The sequence below is a fragment of the Agrilus planipennis genome, unplaced genomic scaffold, assembly GCF_000699045.2.
Source record: "Agrilus planipennis isolate EAB-ADULT unplaced genomic scaffold, Apla_2.0 scaffold204, whole genome shotgun sequence".
Taxonomy (NCBI): domain Eukaryota; kingdom Metazoa; phylum Arthropoda; class Insecta; order Coleoptera; family Buprestidae; genus Agrilus; species Agrilus planipennis.
The window spans coordinates 49134-54251 of record NW_020438921.1 but is presented as its reverse complement, the minus strand read 5'-3'; the positions used below and the strand labels follow the sequence as shown (position 1 = coordinate 54251).

Genomic DNA, 5118 nt, shown 5'->3' with positions numbered 1-5118 from the left:
TCTGAGAGCGTCTCTCACAGTCTCTCAGTTATTGCCTAGGTGTTTTTATGGATCTCTCACAGTCTCTGTATGAGAGACTCGAACGATAAAATTGTTAATTCAGAGATTCGAGTCTCACAGAGAGACTGAATGAATAAAACTGAAAAATTGAGAGACTCGAGTCTCTCGTAGAAAGACTGGGATCTCTGAAATATGTTGAACTTAGAAAATTTTAACCATGTCTATAGAGACATCACTTATTGAGAGTTTCGAGTCTCTCGTTCAGAGACTGGATGCGAAATGAGGATCTCTCTATGAGCGACTCGAGTCTCTCGTTCAGAGACGTTAAACAATGTTTTTGATAGTCTCTCAGCGACATCAGAGAGACTCGATGAGAAACGGAGACTCGAGTTTCGCTTTCAGAGACTCTGAGAGACTGAACATTTTTATCTCGGGCCTACAATGATACATCTCTACAAATGACGTTTAAAACTCTGTATTGGGTTATATATTTGTAAGCCATCAATTGTTTCTCCAAAGACAGAGGTATTCCTAAAGATTTTCTGTCTTTTTTTGCGTAATAATCGACTAACTAGTACAACTGATTAATTGAAATCATGGATTGTTCCGGTTAATCAATTATTCCGATTAATTCATTATTTTTAAAAACTGACAACAATACGTACATTAAAATCAATTATTACGTTTATATTTGCATGTATATGAACACTGCATGTCTGTATTATGTACATACATACTCAAAGAAATACACAGGGATAGCGCACAGAAGCACGTAATAGTAGGAGAACTAGGAAGAGGTGATAAGTTTAAGACCCTCCTACTAATTACCCGATTTAATTAGCGAGACAGGTATTAGCTAGACAATTAATTGCAAAGAAATGGCAATTTTCAACTGCTTTTGACCATTCTTTGCAATAACTATTTAACGAATTTTAGCTTTTCACAACTCAAACTGAAGGTATTTGTATTATCATTAATTTTCTTGTAGATTTTTTTTAAATACAACGATAAAGCTATAGAACGATATAACATTAAAGAAAACCGATATTTTGCGTTATTAAAGCCAAATGTTGCGAGACGCATTCAAACTTTTGCAACGTACAATAGCAAGGGTGTCGGCAGGGGAAAAGAGGGGACTTTTGCGCTCCGCCTAGCGACTCAAAAACTTTCATCCCAAAAATTACAATATTTTTATTCTGACAAAAAATATACAAAATTCCGCGAAAAAAAAAATCGTTTTATACTTAGCCGTAAAAGCTGCACATTTGTAACGGTAAAAGATGAGAGCTAAACGAACCCTAGCACAAGGTTTTATGATAGAAACAATTACCTTTTTAAAATATTTATCCAGGCGAGAGACTAGGACATATGTAATATCGATCTTATTTTTATTACGTTCAGATGCAATAAATTTGATGTAATAAAGTTATTCATTCCTGTTTCCTGGGTTATTTTATTCGTTTATTTTTATATGCGTGTACAATTCACTCTATCGAACTGTCGGATTACAGTAAGTCAACTGATTTATTTATTTGTTTAGATAGGTTTCTTCTGTAATTAATGAATAAAACTACAAAATGGATTTATTTTCGGTAACTACGAAAGGGTGACAGTAAAACGCAGTATTCTTTTTCAATCAAACTCGCGAAAATTAACAAAATCAGAAGCGATCTCTAAAAATTGATATATTGATATAGACAATAATATCTCCGAAAAAGATTCAATTTGTTACAATTTTTAATTTTCAAAAATCTTGGCTAACCTCTCATGATCTTTTAATCGAGCTATTGTTTGGTAAGCATTATTAAAATATAAAATTCTTCCAGGTTGCCTTCTCCCTAACTCATTGGTTCGTGACGCCCTACTGGAGACGCAAAAATTCCCCGATTAAAGAGCATTTTTTCTTACAGCGTGGACTATAAGATAAAAAGATTAAAAGATAAATAAATTATATTAAGAGTGAATGAAATTGGGACAGAAATTATAATTTTTAGGTAGTGGTTTGTTTCTTCTAACTAGAGAATTGTACTAAGGCGGAATACCCAGTACTTTAATGGATATTGATCATGGTGGAGAGGCTTAAAACAAAATAAGGGTTTCGCTTATCAGTTTTCTACCTTATTATTGCTCAATGTGTTCTGGCAAGAAAAAATTAAAGTGGAGAGAAGGTTGACCAAATTATACTTAAAATGACATATGTTTCGTTAATAAATTAGCACATCCACATTAACGTGGCCCATATAATTGAACAGAATGAGAATATGCAAACGAAGGGGACTAAAATACTTATTGTAAAGTTGTAGCGATCGTGACATTGAGTCTCGAACATGTGCTAACAAAACACGTAAAACAAATAGAACAAACCGAAAACAATAATAATAAAGTCGGACGTGCGCTGGGACGCCGGGAAACTTTTAACGACAAACTACCATTCAAAAATCGGCCACAGAACGAACGATATACCCAAGCAACTCCACTTTAACGATCGTAGTTCGTAATACACCGTGATGTATAGAATTTCAGTTCGAATTTCGAAATAATAAGAAAACGAACTTTTCGCAGAAAGTGAATGTTGATTTTGATTTGTTCTTTTAGAAAAACATGGTCAGTGCATAAGTTAATGTGTAACGTTTAATAGTTAAATGGCAAAAATAAAGCCACCAAATAATTAAATTGTAAAATTAAATCAGTGGGATAATGGAAATTTGTTGTATTGCTTAGGTAAGGATTAGTTGATTATATGTTTAATTAATTTAAATTTAAATAAGAAATAGCAACGAGACGTATAGGTGGAGTCGATAATGGTTTAACAAGAACACAATAAAAAATATAAAATATAATAAAATAGCTTATAATCACATTAAAGTTTAAAAAATAATTAAATACGAGGTTTGTTCAAAAAGTATCGCCAATTTTGAATTTCCAAATGTTACGTATATTCGTTCTTGTTTTCTTTTGTGGCTGCTTTGCTTGTAGGTACGTGTTTTGACTCGTTTTCGGTTTTTGCCTATTCCTAAAATGGATCAATGAACCTGTATCAAATTTTGTGTGAAAAACAACAACAGTGTGCGGCCGGAAGTTGTTTTCGGCATGAGACGGGTCTCCGCGAAATTCGTACCAAAATTGCTCAATTGGATTCTGTCTACGACGACCTAAATTTGCTCCTGAGGGTCATAACTGGTGACGAATCATGGGTTTATGGTGATGACGTGGAAACCAAAGCTCTATCATCCCAATGGAAGCTGCCGCACGAGCCAAGGCCGAAAAAAGCGCGCAAATTTAGGTTAGATGTGAAGGTTTCCCTTACAGTTTTCTTCGATTACAGGGACGTGTTGCCTCATGAGTTCTTGCCACAGGCTAAAACAATCAATAAGGAATATTACCTGCAACTTATTTCAATTTGCGCGAAGCAATCCACCAGAAACGCCCGGATTTGTGGAAGAACATAAATTGGCTTTTGCACCATGATAACGTCCCTGCTCATACATCGTTGCTTGTACGCGAATTTTTGGCCAAAAACAAAACATTAATAATGCCGTAGCTACCGTATTCCCTAGATCTGGCTCCCCTGTGACTTTGAAACTGAAGAGACCCATGAAAGGGCCACGCTATGCTACGATTGAGGAGATAAAGACGGCATCGAAGGAGGATTTGAACAAGATTACAGAAAACGATTTTTTTAAGTGATTCGAGGATTGGAGAAAACGTTGACAAAAGTTTATAACATCTAGTACGGATTACTTCGAAGGGGACAAAATAGATATTCATGAGTAAATTTTTGAAAAAAAAAAATTCGCGATACTTTTTGAACAGACCTCGTAGTTTATAATGCAAGTAAAATTCATATAGATACCCTTGCCTAAAAATTCAATAAAAAAAACATTTTTGTTATTGAATACAAATATTTAATCAGTTCTTTATTTTTCTATTTACTTTTAACGAGTAAAAATGCTCTTCCGAACGGTATAAGGAACAGATCCATACGTAAAACTGTCTTATAAACTCTGTAGGTACTAAATATTCTTCCTATGTATGTCAAAATACCTATATCAAGTTTTCATCACTGAATCTGCAAATTACTTTAAAGGTTTTTTATTTTGTTTGACTTTGACTTGTTAATTTCAAAAAAAAGTTTATTAATTGCAACAAGTTCAGTTACAAGTTCATTAGCTTCTAATTTGTTAATCTTGTCTGTCTTCGTCAAATTTCCGACAGATTCCAGATTCCGGAAACTAAAGAGCATAATTATATAATTTTGTTTCACTTTCATTGATTGGTTATAGTACATGGAAACTTTCAACAGAAGCTCAGAACGGGCGGGTAAACAAATGCTTTGATGGTGTAAATGTTTCATTACACTCTCTTGTTTGTACACGTGGTGCACCAGATTGCAATCTTTCACTGATTGAGAATATAAAGACCAGCGCGAGTCAAAAAACTGAAAGAATAGGTCCATATTAAAAAGTTCCTTTTTAATTGCTATTTAATGTAAGGTAAACGTCAATAATCTTTTAGTTAGATCAGCCTTATTTGCGTATTCATTTCTTAGACTTCGAATAAAGGACATCCTGTAATCTAAAGTATATATATAATAAAGTAAATTTACGTAAGCAATTAATTTCACGAATTCTACCCTGCTTTTTTGGCCAAGGTCACTGGGTTTTCTTGAAGTTTTATCTATATTTTCAAAGGTCTAAAGACTGAGTTACTTAACACTTACGCAAAGGAAGAACCATCTCAGCCGAAATGTCAGAAGTTTTCCATAGACCACAGTCACAAAACCTGAACAAAACTCTTTATATTTATTTTCTGCTTAACTATTCTACCAATTTTGATGATTTCTTCGTTTGCATGAACGTCCATCATATTATAGAGATGAATGTAGTAATCGATGCATTTTCTACAATTTTCTTTCTAAAAATGTGTCCTGGGTGCGACTCGGAAGATCCACATGACTAACTTCCCAGTTATAAAGAAAGAAAATATAATATGTTGTATTCGTCATTATTTTTTTAATATTATTGTCTTATTGTTGTTTTCGTATAGATACTTTTCTTATTATAGTTTAATATTTTGTATACAAATGTTCCTAACATGCAATAATGATATATGTTTTAC

The 5118-nt window shown here is 33.5% G+C and overlaps 2 protein-coding genes across 2 annotated transcripts in view; one reads left to right on the top strand and one right to left on the bottom strand.

Annotated features, from left to right (window-relative positions):
• The window catches only part of LOC108741475 (E3 ubiquitin-protein ligase MYCBP2), a 238858-nt gene that overhangs the window by 194921 nt on the left and 38819 nt on the right, over nucleotides 1-5118 (bottom strand). The window lies entirely within an intron of this gene.
• The window catches only part of LOC108741477, a 24058-nt gene continuing 21352 nt past the window's right edge, over nucleotides 2413-5118 (top strand). Inside the window, exon 1 of the mRNA XM_018476301.2 lies at nucleotides 2413-2721. The gene's annotated coding sequence lies outside the window, so the exon portion shown is untranslated. The remainder of the gene's footprint in view (nucleotides 2722-5118) is intronic.